General features: G+C 41.5%; 1 long non-coding RNA gene across 1 annotated transcript in view; it reads left to right on the forward strand.

Annotated features, from left to right (window-relative positions):
• Window positions 1-17,435, forward strand: part of LOC136882164 (uncharacterized) — a 37,363-nt gene extending 19,928 nt beyond the window's left edge. Inside the window, exon 3 of the long non-coding RNA XR_011018773.1 lies at window positions 17,389-17,435. This is a non-coding gene — a long non-coding RNA (uncharacterized lncRNA). The remainder of the gene's footprint in view (window positions 1-17,388) is intronic.
• Window positions 17,436-21,867: the final 4,432 nt, after the last annotated feature.

Consider the following 21,867-nt stretch of genomic DNA (forward strand, 5'->3'; position numbering starts at 1 on the left):
ACCCAATAGGGAGGGGGAGGGTGATATAGGAAAGGATGAGGAAGCGGAAGCATAACAAATTCAAACAATAATTTAATTTAACGCCCCATAAACGTAAACTCAGTTTACCCTAGGAATACCAAGAAACCCCACTGAATAATAAAGAAGCAAGGCAAATTCTTTCCACTTTAAACAGAAAGAAAACTTAGGCAGGCTTAACCTGCGAGAGGTGTACCCTAAAAATTATTCCGTCCTTGGGGTCCCTGAGAAGTAGAGTTACGGGGGTAAGAAAATCCACTACCGTACAGGGCCCCCGAAACCGAAGAGCTAATTTACCAGACGGGGTGAAATTCTTCACAAATACACTGTCGCCGACGGCGATGTTCGAGGGCCTACGCCCCTGATTATAACGCTCCTCTTTCTTCAAACGGTAGCTCTTAAGATTATTCAAGGCACGCTTCCAGGTGGCCCTAATGTTAGGAGGATCGATGTTCTCAGGCAATAGTTCACCAATGCTCCACAAGTTGCATAAGGGAGAATTAGGGACAAACGAAAACATTAAAGAGAAGGGGGTCGCCTTATGGGCCTCATGATTAGCCGTATTAAAGGCGTAAGCCAACCAGGGAATCGAGGTGTCCCACCTCAAAACATCTTCATGGCGGAAGGCAATGAGGGCAGAACGCAAATTACGGTTGACCCTTTCAGCGTACGAGGGTTGGGGATAGTACGCCGAGGTGGTAACATGAGATATGGAAAGACTAAAACAAAACTTCCTAAATAGGTTGGAAGTAAAAGCCTTAGCGTTATCTGAAACTAAAACCTGGCAGAGACCAAAGGCGGAAAAAATGGACTTCAAGCACCTTACGGTGGTTTCAGCGGTAGCGAGTTTAGTTGGGAACAGCCACGTAAAACGAGTAAACCCGTCAACACAAACTAAAACGAACCTGTTCCCATTTCCCTTAGATTTAGGTAAGGGTCCCACGAAATCGATGAAAAGACGCTGCATGGGGCGCGTAGCTTGAGTAGAGGAGAGAAATCCTACCTTTGTATTCAACGCTGGCTTACTAACTCTAAAGATCTTACAAGCCTTAACCAACTCCCGTACTTCACCATCTAGACCCTTCCAAATGAAATTTTCCCTGATTCTCTCCCTCGTTTTGAACACTCCCAGATGCCCCGCAAGAGGAGTCTCATGATACTATTTAAATATCATCGGTACTAATATAGCAGGTACCACCACTTTCATCTTTTGGTCGTGCCTAGCGGGACAACAGAGGACCCCATTTCTCAGAACATACGGAGGGAGGTGTTTCCCACTCTCCAAATCTCGCACAATAGGACCTAACACCGGATTTTCGCTTTGAAACTTGGCAACATCATGGTACAAAAGCGGGGTGTCAGACAAAATCGCGCCCGTAAGGGTCGGTGAACCATTAAGCAGCGGAAGGGACGAGTCGTCGTCTTGAACCTCGGGATGACCAAACATACGACTCAGGGAGTCAGCCAAGACATTATCGGTGCCCCGAATATGACGGACGTCAAATTGGAACGCCGAAATTCGAATCGCCCACCGAGCTAATCGACCAGTTTTCCTTGGCCTACCTAACACCCAGCTCAGTGCCTGGTTATCCGTCTCGAGCTCGAATTTTACATGCTCCAAGTACATACGGAATTTTTCCAGAGCGAATAATACAGCCAACCCTTCCAGCTCATAAATCGAGTACTTAGACTCAAGGGGCGAAAGCGTCCTAGACGCATAAGCAATCGGACGTCTCCCAAACTCTGACTCTTGCAATAATACAGCGGCTACCGCAGATGAAGAGGCATCAGTTTGCACGATAAAGGTTTTAGAAAAGTCTGGCATCGCCAAGACCGGGGCATTCGAAATGGCTAACTTGAGGTCGTCGAAAGCCGCTTGTTGGGACGGACCCCACTCAAAGTTTACCCCTTTACGACGCAACAAATTAAGCGGAGCCGCACGCTTAGCCAGATCCGGGATAAACTTCCGAAAGAAATTGATCATGCCCACAAAGCGAGCAACTCCTTTCACATCGTTCGGAGGACGGAACTCACGAATCGCCTGCGTACGAGACAGATCCACAGACACGCCCTCGGCCGTCACAATATGCCCAAGGAAGGACATCTGCGGTTTCGCGAAAGAAAACCTTAGACAGCTTGACGGTCAACCCGACGTGGCGAAGACGAGTCAAGACTTCACGTAGATGTAGGAGATGGTCTTCAAATGTCTCAGAGTACACAACTACATCATCCAAATAGTGATAAAGGTACTTGAACTTGATGTCCGAAAAGAGCTTATCCAGGAGCCTCGTGAGCACAGCGGCGCCAGTGGAAATTCCGAAAGGCAGGCTGAAAAATTCGTACAAATTCCAATCGGTGGCAAAGGCGGTCAAATGGCGCGATTCTTCCGCGAGAGGATTTTGTTAATAGGCTTGGTTTAAGTCTAACACAGTGAAATACTTGGCCTTCTTAAACCAGGAAAAGCACGAGTGTAAATCCGGGAGAGGAACCGACTGTAATACAATCTTCTTATTCAAGACCCTGTAATCCAAGACAGGCCTAAACCCACCTTGAGGTTTAGGGACGAGAAAAATAGGCGACGAATAGGCAGACGTAGAAGGCCGAATAATTCCCTCCTGAAGCATATTATCGACAATCTCCTTCAAAGCCTTCATCTTAGGAGGGGAGAGCCGATAAGGGGGAATCCTGACAGGGATCGAATCCGAGACCTCAATTTTATATTCTAAGATGTTAGTCATGCCTAATTTTTCCGTGAATACATCAGAAAAGGTATTACACATCTCCCTAATACTCTGCGCCTGTTCCTCAGTTAGATGGCTAAGATCACACACCATCTCGCACTGAGGGGGCGTGACAGAAAATACCGAAGCAGAATTAACGAAAGTTAACGGAATCTTCACCGTCTCACAAAACCTGAACCAGCGGGAACGGTCCTGGTGATCCAATACTAATCCAGAATAGGAAAAAAATTCGTCCCCAAAATAACAGGGCACGACAAATTTTTTGCAACATAAAAGGAAAACCTCCAAGTAAAATTGGAGACACGGACTTTACATTTAACCAAACCCATAATCTCAACTTTAGAGGAATTAGCAGAAACGCAAGTAATGGAAGTGGGTTCTAAATTGGAAAACTTACAAATAGTTTTATGAGCGACATACCACTGCTCACTAAGCAGAGAGACTACACTGCCAGAGTCCAAGAGCGCAGAAACAGGCTCGTTGCCAAGTTCGACCTTGATGAAAGGGACACATCCTGTAACATCAGCGGAAATGCGCGAACACTCCACCGGACACGTAATAGAGCACTGATTTACCGGCTCAACTTTACTGCGGTTATCCAATGGGGTGCCATCGGTGGACGAAACCACACTGGCCCCCTGTCCTAGTCAACTGGAACTCGGGTTTGCGGTACAACGTCTCGCCATATGTCCAGCGAGCCCACAGCGAAAACAAATAACATTGCCACTACTAGCGGAAATGTTCACATCAGTTGCCACATGAGGTGGCCGCGCGCCCGACGTACGAGAAGGACAGCGGGTTCGTAAATGATCAGCGGACCCACAGGCATAACATTTCCTAGAAGTAACCGGCTTTCGTAACATAGGGGTACTAGCAACATTAGCTGGCAAGGAGTCACTGCCCATACGTAAAGAGTCCGCATGGCGAACCCCTTCGGCCGAGACGACCATAGCCTCCAATTCAACGAAGGTGTGGGGGGTGAGCCACGAAACACAAGCAAGACCTATAGATGGGTGAAATCCCCTCCACAATCGTAGCAACCATCTGCTCTTCCGAATAATCCAGAGCAAATACCCTCGCATAAAATCTAATATCAGAGATAAAGGCAGATAATGATTCCTCCATACGTTGTACCCTGAAATAAAACTTCTGAATAAATGAATTGAGAGCCCTAGCTGGAATATAATGGGTCAATAGATACGCATGAAACTGCTGAAGGGACATTTGTTCGGCAATAGCACTGACGATTTTTTGAGAAAGAACTCCATCCGTATGCGGGTATATAATCTGTAAAACTTGATCATGCGATAACCCGAAAACTGAGGCATGATCTTGAAATTCAGCGAAAAATCGGAGAAAAACACCGCGTCACTAGCCGAATTGACAGAGTACCGGAGAGCCCCCTTTAACATTAATGTCAGCGGGTGGGGAATGCTAGAAAAGGCAGAGACATAAGACGGTAAAGTGGGCCGTACGGATTGCTGTTCAGTAAACGCACCATTCTCCGTAGGTTTACTTAGCTCCTCTCCAAGTAAAATAGAACCGGCAGGAACCCACTTAGGTTTAGTTACTAAATTAGAAAGCCATTGGTCAGTTTTCTCTAAGAGATTAAGCGCTTTAGTCTCCAATCCCTTAACCTGGCTTCTTATTTCCTCGCCTAAGTCCAAGGAGAGAAGGTCTCCGATACGATGGACATAGTGGGTCAAGCGACCTTGAACTCTTCGAAGCTGATGATGTGAAGCGACATAACTTTCTAGGAAATCGATTACTGAAAGAATATCAGAAAGATTCGCGTCAATCAGGGCCGCAGCAGTCCCGACCTCGTCGTCAGTACATTGAGGGACAGAAATAGCCCTATCTAAGCTTGACCTTAATAACGCTTCATCACCCTTCACTGTACCTCTGGATTCAACATTACGGATTTTTAGCTCATATAGTAGCTCCTCCTTTCGGAGCGCCCCCGGGTAGGGAACGTCCCGAGTAGACATTTTAAGAAAGGCCAAAACTCAAGAAATACTCTGACTTAAGAACTTCCAGACTCCACCCCTACACAAGGTTAACTGACAAGTATAAGTAAGATAAGCCCCATTCAACCCACACTCTGCTACCAGATTTTGTACTGGGTTTTATACCCGGTAGCGCTTACCGAAAGAAGTGGCGGGCCGAGGGAATGGGACGTAAAGGCACGATAAGTTTGCCAGATAACAATTTATTATATAAATGGAAAGCTTTGCGTTACTTCGGTATACAATATTTAACAACACCAGGGACATGTCCCAATTTAAAGCACCATTCTAAAACAATATAAATACATGTGACCAGCACAATTTGCTAATTAGTATAATATTCGTTATAAACCGGGCCTAGCCCTGAAAACAGAATACATCGTTTACTTACAACTACCCAACTTAGGGTCTTCTGGTATCCCAGACATGCCAACAGTACCAAAAGGTTCTGGGTCACGCTAGAAAAATCGTTAATTTAGAAAACTGCGCGAAAGCATATACCTCGAAGGTAAACACACATAACAGTAAGGAATTTAAACACCATAATACTTGCTCAATCTACCCCGACCTTCTGGTACCTTCTCGAACTCAGTGATTACACTCATTTACAGAAACTCTTTTAAACTTCTGAGACCGAAATGCTTTACGCAAATACAAATTTAAAGACAATGTTTAGAGGTGATCTGTCCCATACATAAGGACAACATGGCTAAAAGAAACACAGGTCGTAAGACCCTAAAGTACCTCTGTCATACATACTATGTTTTTGAGTGAAACTTGCCCGGGGCGAGAACCTATTAAAACCTTACATAAACTAGAGCTTTAACATGAAATTCTTTAAGATTGCGTTCCGCTTCCTCAACTTTCATAACGCGCTACACAAGGGGGTAACTCTCTAAAGTCTTACCTCCACGTCTGGTGAGTCCTCGGTTCGAGGCCGCAGCGGGACCGGCTGCAAATGTGCAGCGAGCGAGTAAGTCAGTCAGAATCACGGCAAGGTCCAGCGAGCGCTCGCCTGCCCAGCAGGGAGAGGCGCGCGCACAACCAAAGGGGAGGGGAGTTTTCTCACCAGATCGTGAAGCCAAGAGGACGATAGCCAACATAAGATGGAAAATACCCCAGGACGGGAGGAAACTTCCCTTTATCCTGGGGCCATGAGGGAATGAGGACAACGTTTTATTTAAGGAAAAGGGCAATCCAAAGAAAACATAATACAATGTAACATGTATAAATAACACCTGAATTAAAACAGCTTGCAAGCACAATTACACACAAATGAAATAAGACGAGGAGTGGAAAGAAAACGTTCTTCACGGCACAAATATTATTAATATTATTAATTTCGACAAAAATTTCTGAATTCAAATGATACTTGAAATTTAAGACATTCGCCACGACTACGTTACAATTATCGCTTTCCTAATTTTCCTCATTTGGACAATATCTCATAGAACATTTACACCAGATTTAAACGTCGCATTTTACAGTTTCTAGACCTGAAATTTTACAAAACTAAAGATTTTCACGCGATGACCAAAATTATAACACTTCTCGCCTGATAATTACAAATATCAACCCGATACACGTCTTAAAAAATTGGTTGGGACAAACAAAAAAGTTTAACCACATATAGACAGACCTGCATTGACGTCATCTGCAGTATTCTGGCTACATTTTCGCCAGCTGACCTCATGCTTAGCCGCACATTGGTACAAAGAACATCATCTTCTCAAACATATCAATCTTACAAAATACTGCCTTTTCACGCGTTATTAAATGACAACACAAATCACGCACTTTCTTCGTTATAATTTGTACAGCACACCTCCTTCGTTCTGCAGTCGACTGCGACTGTCTCCCTTCTCCCCAGAGTCGGCTTTCGGTCACCGTAATACAACAGGTGTTCAACAGATAACGAAATCAGAACTACTCTGACTAGCTTCCCAACTCCCTTAACACTTGCCAACACACACGAGGTGATACAATAAAATCTGCTATGTACTTTAACAGACGCCTATGCTTTCACAGTTTGTCGGCTAAAGTTCAGATAATTTCTATCACCTTCCCGTTTTAACAGAAGATGTGGACCACAGCCACGAACATGTACTAAGCTATTTGTAGATCAATCTTATGCAATTTTCTGCTGACGACGGGCGTAAGCTTCCACTGCTTCAGAAACCAGACCGACACTGAGAAAAATGCAGAGGGGGGTTTCTTTTATAGTCTTACAGTAGGAGTGACGCTACTCACACCACTACGCTTGATTACGTAATCTGCTAATATCGCGTCCAAGAGACCGATTTTCATGAAACTTGTTCCAGAATTCCGGACAGACTTGTGATTTATTTAGATGTTAATCTCATAATTTAACCACACTCGCAACAGGTGAAATAAATTATTTCTGCCCGGGCGTTTAGCGGGTTTTCTTCATCCATTGACCTTGGCACGTGGAGCTAGTCCACTGATCTGACGCTGATTTGTACTTAGGCTCAACTGCATTTATATTTAACCCTGGGGGTTCTGTCTCCAAGTATGTTTTAAGAATAATTTAGACTATTTATTGCTGTATTTACTGTGTTGCCAAAATCTGTCGTTACGCAGAATTCCGTGAATTAGAAGAATTGTTGGGTACTCGAAGTCCACCGAGGTTTCACGGTATATCACGAGCTTGCCGCGGGTGAGTTCGTTCCCACGCGACAGCAAGGCTCTGGAAGTGCAACATGGCTGCTCTCAAAAATAAAAGTAGCTCGTTATTTGAAATAAATATTGAGAAAAATAAAAATATATGGATGTTAATACACGCAAAGATCTCTGGAAACGGTATGCTTCCTACTGAAATCTCGATTTAAAGTATACCCCATTTAAGGTTAAAAGAATCAGGTACCTGTAGAAACATTACATAGGGGTTCTACTGTATATGTTGAATGTACCTTACACGTGATTGTCAATAGGGTTATTTTCTCCATTCTGTCCTATTTCGAGATATGTACCCATCTTGTTGTACAGTCAACCTCATCTTGTATTTCATTATCAGATACTTTGAGCTCATCATTTTCTTCTCCCTCGAGGGAAACATGATCTTCATCATGAGTTTTTTGGGAAACGAAATATCAGGATCAGCGAATGATCATCAGCTTCCTCTTCATATTCACTCTCACTAATTTCATACATAATTTCTCACATATCCGCTGCTGACCTGCCATATTTGAACATTGAAACAATGAACAGATTATTACTTTCCTTACTGAAGTACTCCATAGTCATGGAGGTAGTTTCCTTGGTGACCAGCATGCAGGGAAGCGTTGAAATGAATGGATGGGTCCATCAACCCATTCATCATATATTTAATTTATTGAACAAGTAGAGAAGTCATCAACTGAAAAATATTTTAAAGTCATGTCATAACTACTAACGAGATGAACAAATACACAAGGCTTTTTGCATATAGTGTCCACATTTTATCAGCTACACGCAATTGAATATTAAATCTTGTTCGATTCGATCCACTCAAAGTAGAAGGGTTAAACAGCGTAAAGACGAGCCTTACTGAACATGCCCAGATGATGATAATATTATCTAAGCACAGCTTATTCGTGGATTCAAGAATGTGCTTCACATACTCCGATGCAATCAACTTAAGTTGTACAGTATGGTGACCTTGGATTCGATCATGGCAATATGTTTTTATGGTTTTCTTTGTCTAAACTTTCAGGGATGAGGTGATATATTGAATTTTTTTGTATTCGAATGAGGCTTTAATTTATGGTGGTCATATTTTCGAAAATGCCCTCGAAATATAGTCTCGTCGAAACTTGGTAATTTTGTTTTTGGAAGCGAGACCTTTGCCATATTTACCAATTCTCTTGATTTGAACACAGTGAAACCTCGTTAAGACGTTTCTGCAGGGGACAAGGAAAATGAATGTGGTAAGCGAGAAAACGTACTACTGAATAAATGTATATAAATTATCCAACAGGGATATCGAAACAGTACATACGATTTTCCGACATATTCGGATTTCTCGTCGTATATCCACGGGTACAGCGAAACTCTGTAAGGAGAGACTATTGTGATGTGAAAAAACACGAGAGAACACATATGAGACCTTTTCTGCTGTGGCTTATAACATTAAAATTGTACACCGGAAAGTGTTAAGAACAATATGAAAATATTTGAATTTGGACCATAAAAACATCGAAGTATTATTGCATATCTCACTCCTTCTAAAACAAATGCTAGAGACAACATTTTATTTCGGACCAATGGGTGGTCAACTTCACACGATTATGTTGCGGATGTAGGCTACCGCGCGACAAATATTTGCTACCCGTCATTGTGCAACTAAACAGGAAATACATTTCTAACTTTTGAATCGAATCTGAAATACAAGCACAAACAGGCTGATAGTGTTATTCAGCAGTTTCATTGCCGACCGGCAAGCAAAACTGAGCGTTTCTGATGCTCCTTGAAGGTAAATTTATTCTGTGAACTTCAAGAATTCAAGACCTCGTCGAGTTATCACGCAACTGCGGGCAGGGCTCTTACCGGAATTCGAAATCACGTTCCTTCCACAAGGGATAACAAATAACATTTTCAGGGCTAGGAAAATATGATCGTACTAAGCAGTAATAGCAAAAATTAGTGACGTGCTAAGTGACGTATTTTATATGGATTTAATACGATGAGCATTGGGACTTCGAATTTACGTCGTGCTAAGTGAGAAAAGGTGTAAATGAGGAACGCTCTAACGAGGTTTCGCTGTAATACTTTGCTTCAGTTCCATTATTATTTGGTACTGGATTTATGGAGGTAATCATTTTTGCCTCCAGTAAGTCTTAAAGATCTTAGAAGCCTTTTATATCTGTCACGTCCATGTACGTGAGACAGCCACTCTTTGAAAGGATGGTTGTGTAGTTGTACTAACTCGTAAAAAATCATTCACCACTACTACCACATTCCTTATTTTAAACCATCAATTCTGAAGTTCCTTAGAAATGTTGTAGTTTTTATATGAATATTCTCATTTTCTTCAAGTAGTTCCTCTGTCTTCCACATAGTACTGTAATGCACTGCTAGGTATTGTGTGACATCTGGCTTTTTTTCCAAGGCCACGCAACAGCTGATAGTGTTCCAAGATTCTTTGCCATATACATAATGTGTGGACGTTGGTATATTGCAGGAATTGTCCATTTCAAACCGTGGCATGTTAGCTGCTTGTTAGGACAGTAGGGTGAATTTTGTGCAAGTTCTTTCAGGCTTTGCTGTTACGAATTGAGGGAGTTATCTTTACTATATGAAATTCCTGTACTAATGGGTAATACAAGGACATCCCCATCCATTTTGTCATCTGACAAGGAACAGCTTTGGTGGGACTAGACCGAATGCGATGGACACTGTTAGGATTATGACTGAAGAGAGTAATCCTGCAAGTACTTGAAAGTAATGTAACCTAGAGTATCAAAGATATCGATTGTATTGAAACTACTGGTCGAGTTGGCCGTCCAATTAGAGGTGCGCAGCTGTGAGCTTGCATCCGGGAGATAGTGGGTTGGAGCCCCAATGCCGGTAGCCCTGAAGATGGTTTTTCATGGTTTCCGAATTTAACGCCAGGAAAATGCTGGTTCTCTACCTTATTTAAGGCCACAGCCGCTTCTTTCCCACCCCGAGTCCTTTCCTAACCCATCGTCGCCATAAGATCTATCTGTGTCGGTGCGATGTAAAGCAAATTGTAAAGAAATATATTAAAACTCAGTAAGGTGCTCGGTGGAGACATCTAGACATCACCTAACTCCTGTAATTGTTACACATTAGTCTACAGCGTGACAAAATGAAAGATTTTGAACACTCTTTGTGTTGTTTGTACTAATAAAATGTTATCTTAATAGCTTGCATGTTTATATATTGCCCCCAAACTACTCTGCACCTAATTAGTGAAGACAATGAATCCAGAGGTGGACTGTTTGTGTTGGCAACACTTAAATGTTTGTGGCATATTTAGATGTGACGGGACTTGGAACACGTCTGGCAAATGACACAAAGTATAACAGGAGACTACATCACTGCTCAAAAATCACAAGAATTACAATAATTAGGTCTCTTGATGTTCAATAATAAAGTCTTTTTTGAGTTTTAAATCAACACTCACAAATGTCTACTGTATAAGTATATAATACTTTTGAGATATTATTCACTGTCCTTGGAATGTATGGAACGTGGTTTATATTAGTAGATACTATTCACAGGTTTGTCAGCCACCGCCACCACATGCTCCTCTGCCTCACGGAATATGCTCAGTAAGAGTGTATGCTTAACCTCACATGACCTTACTTGGCGGGGGATTTAAAAAATAGTTCTTGGCTAAGAGTGCAAGCTTAACCTAACAAACACAGATTCGACTCGACGCCTAACCTCACACGTCCTGGATTCAACCCTAGGCTTAACCTTGCAATGGCGTTAGCTTTACAGGCTCAAGTTTGACGCCCGGGAGTGCTAGCTGAACCCAACTGCCAATGTGATTAGGGACAAGCATGCATTTGATGCCCACCGTAACCTTACAAAGGCACTACCAACTACTGTTTGAGATTCGATCCCAGGCTTAACCTAACTAGACAATTGAGACATGGTCCAGGGGCTTTTGGATCTGATCTTGTAACAAGATAATGGCTATTCAAATTGTTTTAATATTACTGGGGAAATAGTGTAAGGCTAAATACATATGCTTTATTCATTTTGGTCAAAATGTTCGAAGGCGACATTAGTTCATGGAGCTGAGAAACTGCGAAAGGGTCGAAGGACTAAAGAGAAAATGTGTTAAATTACTAAAGGAATAATTGCCTGCTGTCAAGTTTACATCACTTGGCACCTAACAATAGAGCCATAAAATCCCCAGGCCGTATGGGAATCAAACTCGGCACACTTTCCCTTGAACAAATATAATAACTAAAGGAATGTGCGTTAAATTCGAAACATACAACATTCGAGCTAAAATAAATTAAAAATCACCGATGAGACAAGGAATCGAAACGGTGGCTCCTTTACTTGGGCAAGAAACAAGCATGCTAACTAAATGGGTTTACATTAAAAGCTTGTGTGTTTAACTGAAACACTTCAAGTTCGACTATCGTTTGAGTGGGAAAATTACAATAATCGCTTTACGTCTTATTAACTACACTCCAGTTTGCAAAAAATAATAAATACAATTTTTGAAGGTCCAAGCTGCTTTCATGCCGCATGCACACTGTAGCCGTCCAGGATTCTCCAGCCATGTTGATTGGAATTCTACAGTCCAATTACATCCGTCATCGGCAACTATTCGTTGAGAACTGTTAATTAAACTGCAGTCATTTGTAAAGTAGAATTATATTGGAATCACATTAGTTATATTAGAACATCATTTATTATTTTAGTTATCAGGATAGGAATGTATTATGTGTTGTTGCTATTTGCTTTACGTCGCACCGACACAGATATGTCTTATCATTACGATGGGATAGGAAATGCCTAGTAATGTGAAGGAATCGGCCGTGGCCATAATTAAGGTACAGTCCCAGCATTTGCCTGGTGTGAAAATGGGAAACCACGGAAACCCATCTTCAGGGCTGCCGATAGTGGGGTTCGAACCCACTATCTCCCGATTACTGGATACTGGCCGCACTTAGGCGACTGCAGCTATCGAGGTCGCTATATTATGTATTGTAATGTGGTCAATATGTTGAGACATGTGTTATTTCATGTCATGTTTGTGTAAACGGAAAAGTTATTCTTGAAGTTGGGAATTTGCGATGAGTCACCGGGTTTAACTCAGGAGTACTTGATTATACAGCGACCCGCGCAAGGCTAGAGCTGCGTGCCTACATCGTAGACACGCCCACTGGTTACCCGTGAAGAAGCAAGAAAGGGAAAGATCTGATATGAGTTCAAGGAATCCGGTGCTTCAATGGAAAAGAGAGCAGTTACCAACGGTGGGGATGTCTCGTGTATATTATTGTGAACGGAGCAGTCCTGACACACACAGTACAGTGAGTTACCATCGATATCGTGATGCTGTCGGAGTTGTACCCTGCGTGCGATTTATTATTTATTTATTTATTTATTTATTTATTTATTTATTTATTTAATGACTTTAGCAGTGGCGAAGTTAGGGCTCGTGGCCCTCTCTTACACTTAACCACATAATCAATTTACAGATAATATATATATATAGGAAATGTACTATTCTAGTATAAAATCAAAGATAAGCTAAAAATTACAGATATAATGAAGAAAGAAAGCAAAGTTCAACAAATAAAATAGAAAAAAATTCGGAGCGTAAAGACAATAAGAAAGAGACAATGTCTTAATGAAAAAGTAAGATACAAACTCAAAGAATAAGCATTGCATAAAGAGAAAACAATAAGTAATAAAGTAAATGGAAATATAAGTATGGCCATAAAAGTGATCTATGTACATGAGTTAGAAGCTAAATATTATTATTATTATTATTATATAATAATACGTATTTTTACACTATAATAATAATAATAACCACAATCACACAACGTCGTCATACACATGAAATAATCAGCGGTATTCAACAGGTAATCTCTACATGCAGTCCTAACTTTTGATATTGAGTTTGAGTACCTGACAGCAGCTGGGAGTGAATTCCAAAGTCGTGACCCAGCCACAACGAATGATCTGTTATATATTGAAGAGTGGTTGACGGAAATAGCGAGGGAAGTGCCAGATCTTGTGTTACAGTTATGGAATGAGGATATTAAATGGAATTTTGAAGAGATGTATTTGGGTACATTTTCCTTCTGAGTTCGATATATCAACGTGATTACGTGGATTTTCCGTCGCCTCTCGAGTTTCAGCCAGAAAATAAATGTGTAACTATGGGTTATGTGAGCATCGTAACTCAAGTTAAAAACAAATCGAAGACCAGAGTTCAATTCTCGTTGATGTTTCATAGTTTGTTCACGGGTCGCATCAACGAGGACAATGTCACAGTAGTCAAGTATTGGTAGTATCAAAGTATGGAGTAGTTTTATCTTAACGTCTTGTGGCAAAATGTCCTTATGTCGTTTCATAGGGTGCAACGTCGCGTGCATCTTTCTACACGTGTTTCTTGTGCGTGCAGGCAAATCAAGAGTTTCAGTCAGGGTCATACCTAGGTTCTTCACTTCCTTACTGAACGGGATTACTGTGGCATTTAATGTCACCGGAGGAAAAGCATAATTTTTATACATGATGTTTAATAATTTCTGAGAACAGATTATGATTGAGTTTTTTGGGGGGGTTGAGGAGGAGAGAGTTTTCACTGGCGTAAACACTGAGTTGTTGAAGGTCGGAGTTAATATCACTTATTGCATTCGATATATCATTTATATTAACGTGGCTGTAAATATGGAGGTCGTCGGCAGAGAGGTAATATCTATTATACTTAATTTTGGAGGAGATGTCATTAATATAGAGGACAAACAAAACGGGACCAAGAACAGAACCTCGGGGGTTCCTGCCTTCCAGAGTCGCCACTGAGCAGCGGTATCTTGTACTATAACACGTTGCATACGGTCTGTAAGATATGGGGCGAAAATGTTTAAAGCAACATTACCGAAAAACGATTTGAGCTTCATCAGCAATGTCTGGATGTTTGTCGTGTCAAAAGCACTGCTGAAGTCAAGGAGTGTGAGTGTTGTCACTTGTCTTTCGTCCATCGCTTGTCTGGTATCCTCAGTCACTTTGAGTAAGGCAGTTGCTGTGCTATGACCCTTCTTGGAGCCAGATTGAAGCGGGTCAAGAAGAGTTTGAGCCTGAAGGTATTCCAGTATTTGCGCATGTGCCAACCGTTCTAAAGCTTTGGAGAGAGCAGAAAGAATCGAAATGGGACGGTAATCGGATGGGAGTTTCGAATCTGGGTTTCTAGGAAGTGGAATTACATTGGCGTACTTCCAAATTTTCAGTAATGTGCCGTTCTTGAGCCAGTAATTAAAATATGGGTGAGAATGGGTAGAATAGCGCCAGTAATGTTATGTATGAGAGTAATAGGAGTTTCATCGACACCACTTGCTTTGGATATAATAGAATACAAGGCTTTCTTAACTTCATTAGTGCTGACGGTACGAAAGGCGAAGCAGGGGCGATTTTGTGGGACACGTGCTGAGACATTATTTACGTGTGGTCTGTTAAGTGGATTAGACTGAGCTCTCTCTTCCGTGAAATACTCATTTAAATCTTCGAGAGGAATGTCAGTTACCTGAAGCTGTTCATGTGTTTTTCCTATGCCCATGGCTTAGAGATGCCTCCAGATACTAGCCGTATTTAGGCTTTTTATTTACTGATTCGCGAACATATTTAAAATTAAGTTTACGGATGATTTATTTAGTTTTATTCCTAATTATTCTATAGTTTTCATAGTCATATGGGTCCGGAGTACCCTTGTAATGTCGGTAGAGAGCATCACGTTGAGACATCATATTTTTAAATGCATAGGTTAGCCATGGATTAGGTTTGCGGGATATTCTGAACTGTTTTTCGGTGCATGTTTGTTGTATAGATTGTGTATTAACGAATTATATGTATTTATTTTTTGCATCAATGTCTGTTAGTTTTAAAATGCTATTTCACGGAAGATTGTAGGCATCGTGTCTTAATTCATACATGTCAATATTTTTCATATTCCTGCACGTCATATACCTAGGTTTGTATTTTGGTACGCGGAGTAGGCGAGAAATATAAGATCGTGGGTGGACACGGCCGGTACTGAAATTTGTCTGTGGGTTACCACTTTGTGAGGGTTGTTAGTCACTTTGAGGTCTATTAAGGTGCGGAAAATGTTGTTGGCAGTATGTACATGTTTTGTAGGGTCAGAGGGAAGGATAGTCAATTCACACGAGGAAAACAAGTCTTCCAATTTCTTGGTATCGTATTTCTTCGTAAGTAGATTAGTATTGAAGTCCCCTGATATAATGGTATGTTGCTACGCTGGTAGCAAGTTAAGTAGGTGCGTTTCAAACTCGGTCAAATGAGATACTTTAGGTGGTCAGTAAACCACTACAGTAAGTATTTTCTGTCCACTAGCAACTACTTCGACGAACATAAACTCCGTCCTCGGCAGTTCACCGGTCGATGAGGTACAAATGATACGGTTCTTCACGTCATCTCTGCAGCAGAGAACATGTACGATCATGGCGGTAGAAGTTATATCCGTCAAGGCGAACCATATTGTTCGGAATGGATGGCGATAACCACCTTTCACTAATAGCTATCAAATGGACGCTATTTTTGTTAAATATAGCTGAATTTCGTCAGTGTATGCTGGCAAACTTAGGCTGTTCAAGTGACAACACTGGAGAGTATGAGGATATAGTGAAAGCTCTTGTTTCAAAAGGTTGCCGGCATCTATGTTCTGGGAAGGAGTGAGGGGTGTGCTATTCTTAGAGTGGTCGATGTCCTGAGGAAATGTCGTAGCTACCTGACTAAAGGGCATACTTTAACTGAGATCTAAAATTTCTTACCTGTATTTCCTGAAGAAATGGACTGCTGATTGCTTAAGGCACCACACACACACACACGTAAACCTAATGATAATAATAATATTTTGTATGCACATCACAATGGTCATATCACACTGATGATCTACCTAACCGCCTCATATGTAAGTTCATGAGGTCAGTTAATGTGGAGCTTTATTCCGTCTTCTAAATGAACGATAATTCGGCCGTCCTGCGTCGAAACCCGCCGCAAACCCCAGACGTCCCGAGCCTTACGCAATACTTCTTTCCTTGTGGAAGTCAGAGATTCGGTGATTAATAATTTAGTACCTTTAAGAGCTTGCTTGCCGCGCCAGATGCGGTCTCTTTCATGGTACCTGAGGAATTTAATGATGATCGGCCTATTTCCTGCGGACACCATCTCAGCTGCTGACCTCTTCATACGGCCGAGTCTATGACATCGATCTATGCTGTCTATAGACAAATCGATGTTCAGTCTGTTTTTTAACGTACCCAGCGCCACAGCGTATGTGTCCTCGTCGGCGGTCTCACCGACACCATGAAGGAGCAGGCAGTTCCTTCCGCTCTGCCTCGTCAATCAGGATGTCCTGCTTGTCGAGACGTTCCTGTAGATGGCTTACCTCCTTCTTCATTTCACTTAATTCCTCTGAAATTATTTCCGGAAACTCCTGCAACTCTGAAGCGAGGCCGGTTAGTGTTTCGCCTGGGTTGGCAGCACTGGTCGCACCAGCAGCCATGGCTTCCTCCAAGCGTGCTTGGAATTCTGCCATTCGCTTCTCGAACTTCGAAAGACGTTCATTTACTGTCTTCGGCGTCATAGTACTTCACGGCTTTTGAAGTTCACACTTAAATAAAGCACTAGCACACCCACGAATATTAAAATAATTATTATCTGGCTAATATGGCAGGTGAATTGCGAAGTACGTTTACTTGCGTTGTACAGCGTGCACCATTTTACTATGTTAGTTCAAGTCTACGGTACTTGGTACAAATCTATATTGTATCAGGATAAAGGCTTAGTTGGTTCGAGATTTCTGATAATATGGAAAAATTTATAACACTGCATTTTCTCCAGCTAAGATCAACTGTGATCAACTTTCCTAAGCATAGGGCCAATGTCTAATTTAGGGACGAGGCAATCAGAGAGTTTTAGGCCAGATAGCCCAAACGAAATCGCAGAAGGAAGGAAGGAAGGAAGGTTGTCCATGGAACCAGTCTACAATGAGAAAAGTGGAAGGAGTAACCACGGAGTACAGATGACCTCAACGTAAGCTGCAACTGGTGAGCCACAATTAGATAATGCAAGCAACAGTAAATTGCAGTAACGTTACATTCTTAATTCCCTCCAAGCTAAAAGGAACTTTTCCGACTCATCTCATTTTTTGTTTAATAAATTAATGTGACTAGATATTGCGTTTTTCTTTCCCAAAACGATACTTAATGGTTAATTATTCAAAATCCTACCCCTGTGATTTAAGTATAAGTCTCTATGCTATTCAATATAACATTTGCTGTGCGGTCTTTTTGTTAAGAACTGTAAAGCTGGCGCCCAATCAAAACATAGAGAAATGGGAAACCGTGGAATGAAAATTGATATCTTATTTGCGTAGCAATTTGCGGGCAAGCCACATATATACTGACTGACAGTGACAATGCAACACCAAGGAGGAGTGGTTCGAAAGGGATGAAAGTTGGGGAAAAAACAGAGACGACACGGACGAATAATTGATGTTTATTTCAAACCGATATGCAGGTTACACAATGCGCACGGCATCGACTCAGTAGGATGTAGGGCCACCGCGAGCGGCGATGCACGCAGGAACACGTCGAGGTACAGAGTCAATAAGAGTGCGGATGGTGTCCTGAGGGATGGTTCTCCATTCTCTGTCAACCATTTGCCACAGTTGGTCGTCCGTACGAGGCTGGGGCAGAGTTTGCAAACGGCGTCTAATGAGATCCCACACGTGTTCGATTGGTGAGAGATCCGGAGAGTACGCTGGCCACGGAAGCATCTGTACACCTCGTAGAGCCTGTTGGGAGATGCGAGCAGTGTGTGGGTGGGCATTATCCTGCTGAAACAGAGCATTGGGCAGCCCCTGAAGGTACGGGAGTGCCTTCGGCCACAGCACATGCTGCACGTAGCGGTGGGCATTTAACGTGCCTTGAATACGCACTACAGGTGACGTGGAATCATACGCAATAGCGCCCCAAACCATGATGCCGCGTTGTCTAGCGGTAGGGCGCTCCACAGTTACTGCCGGATTTGACCTTTCTCCACGCCGACGCCACACACGTCTGCGGTGACTATCACTGACAGAACTGAAGCGTGACTCATCGGAGAACACGACGTTCCGCCATTCCCTCATCCAAGTCGCTCTACCCCGGCATCATGCCAGGCGTGCACGTCTATGCTGTGGAGTCACTGGTGGTCTTCTGAGCGGACGCCGGGAGTGCAGGCCTCCTTCAACCAATCGACGAGAAATTGTTCTGGTCGATATTGGAACAGCCAGGTTGTCTTGCACATGCTGAAGAATGGCGGTTGACGTGGCGTGCGGGGCTGCCACCGCTTGGCGGCGGATGCGCCGATCCTCGCGTGCTGACGTCACTCGGGCTGCGCCTGGACCCCTCGCACGTGCCACATGTCCCTGCGCCAACCATCTTCGCCACAGGCGCTGCAACGTGGACACATCCCTATGGGTATCGGCTGCGATTTGACGAAGCGACCAACCTGCCCTTCTCAGCCCGATCACCATACCCCTCGTAAAGTCGTCTGTCTGCTGGAAATGCCTCCGTTGACGGCGGCCTGGCATTCTTAGCTATACACGTGTCCTGTGGCACACGACAACACGTTCTACAATGACTGTCGGCTGAGAAATCACGGTACGAAGTGGGCCATTTGCCAACGCCGTGTCCCATTTATCGTTCGCTACGTGCGCAGCACAGCGGCGCATTTCACATCATGAGCATACCTCAGTGATGTCAGTCTACCCTGCAATTGGCATAAAGTTCTGACCACTCCTTCTTGGTGTTGCATTTGCTCTGTCAGTCAGTGTAAATAAATGCAGTGTATATTTCAATCATATAGCAGTTTTATAGTATTATTTGAAGTAAGTCCACATAATATATATGAGTTGATTATGTTTGTAAGTACAGAAGATATTATGTGTAGAATCTTGTAAATAATATAAATTTATTAAGCATGAGCTGTGTGATTAATAGAAAAATTGTTCGTGTAAATTGTATAATACTGTGTTTTAGGAAAATGTCTTCTTTTCTTAATTTAAAGTTTAGTGCTTGTCAATAATGTATTCTTGTGTACCATTTGCCATCGCGGTAGATATCTCTTTTGAAAAATGAAGTGATTTTGATTTGATTCAATTTTATTTCACTGTTCCTTTCCATTCTTATATTTTTACATTGGAAGATAAATTAATTAGACTCTTATTGTGCGAATATGAAATGTATTTTCTCAGCTATTTAATGTTTAGTCTTATATATTTTTATTCCCTTTTAATTATAGTTTTCTTATTTTTTACTTATAGCCTTCCGAAGGTATTAAGGAGGAAATATTCACAGATCCGGGTTCAATTAACCAGCTGGTACCAAACATCAAAGAAGAAACAAAGTACGTACACCACATACCCTACACAGTATGGAATATGCAGTACCTAATCAGAGTTGTGTTCAGTAGTGGATGATTTATATCCGAAATCTGGCCGTTTTCATCAGTTTAATCCTTTCTTTAAATTGTTACATTTAAACACTAATATCTTAAAATTATATAGGCTAATTTTATCTAAAATATTCAGGAACTTTTAGATCATATTTAATGACCCTTCATGTAGTTTTTTCTAATCTATCTACAAAAAATCTCTGGTAGAGCTAGATATTTCTGAAGTGTATTTGTTTACAACAAATTTAAGCACATTTTACGAACATCACTGTGTAGATCTGTATTGACACAGTTAAAACTAAGAAACATTGCTAGGTTTTGTTCCACCCAATCAATACACTACACTTTACAAATGAACTGTTTATTTAGGAAGAAAAAATATATCATTTTAGTTTAACCTTTCGATTCAAAACAAGGTCAACCATTTATGGTTAAGAAAAGAGATTAAATTTCTTTACAGAATGAAATCCTTTTAAAATGAAAGTTGTATCTTGAGGTCTGTGTAATCTACCACATGATTTTATGGCTGATGAAGTCTTAAATAGAGACGAAACATGTCCCTAAATAAATAGTTCACTTGTAAAGTGATGTGTGTTGATTGGGTTGAACAGAACCTAGAATTGTTTCATACCTTTAAGCAAGGGTGAAAGCTGTATTCGTTCTTTCACTATCACCGAATAATTTGTTCACATTTTTATCATCTGAAATGCCATCTGCAACTATCACCTGCAGATATTCTCAGTAATTTTGTATGTTTGTATCAAGAGTGGTGCACAGAAAGAGGCATAATTGAAGATTATAAAATAAATATACAAATTCAAGATTGTTTTTTTTATGTACATTGCAAACAATATAATAATTCCAAACTAACATAGCTTCATTAATCAATATATTTATGGCTCAGTTCAATAGTGCAATAACACAAAGAATGTCATATTTTAAACTTTCCAGTTCTGTTGTGTTAAGTCAAATTCCTCCATTTGTGAACACCAAAGCAGATAATTTGCTGTAGAAATGAAACGTTCAGTTCAGTAGTCCAACATCTTTAATTCCATAGTTTTCAAATAAAACTTCCACATGGTTTTAAGCATAACAAGATATTGTGGTAGTGAATTATCTTTGTTCCAGTGTTGCAGTCACACTTGCTGAATGTCGCCATTTCCCCACTTTTCATTTTAGTGCTCATTGTCAGTGAAGTGCTTGTACTGTGTTGACTGGAAACACATTAACACAATTAATATAAACTAATAAAATGGATAGCTACAATAGAAGATTTATATTTTGTGCAGGTTGCCTAAGAAGTAGGTAAAAAATAATCTAATGATATAAATTTATTTCAAAATTATTTTTATCAGTGACATAACCTTTAATGCAGTAGTGTTTCTTGAACTGTAGGTGTGCCAATGGACTACTTGCTAATTCATTTATTGCTGTCACACCTTTTTTGGTTACTGTGTGAAACGATCTTTGATAATCCGTGGGAAATGATTGTTTAAGCTCGGGTTAGTGCTCTTAGCCGCGCCCTTGTATTGGCAGCCTGTGCAATGGCTAGTCATAGCTTAAGGGTTGACTTCAAACCAGATTATTGATGGAAACTATGAAGTCTGAAAGGCTTATGTGATTTTGTGGGTAGTGAGAGTCTCCTCGTCTGTTACGTGATGCGTTGACTGCTTCCCACTCATCTCCCATCTGGCGCTGTGTTATCCTGACATTCACAACCAGTGGCAAGAAATATTCATTTCATTCCTGAGAACTGCCCAGTGCACTCTCTCATTAGTCAGAATAGAACCATGCACACAACTGAGGAACGCCCAAATACGTCAACTCTTTGAGGTTGAATTTCTCCGGTTTCTGAGTAATTCTTGTGTAACAGGACACAGTAGGCTACATTAGAAAACAATCTTGTAATATGGCCACCAATAAGAATGTTGCTT

This window comes from Anabrus simplex, chromosome 10 (genome assembly GCF_040414725.1).
Source record: "Anabrus simplex isolate iqAnaSimp1 chromosome 10, ASM4041472v1, whole genome shotgun sequence".
NCBI classification, from domain to species: domain Eukaryota; kingdom Metazoa; phylum Arthropoda; class Insecta; order Orthoptera; family Tettigoniidae; genus Anabrus; species Anabrus simplex.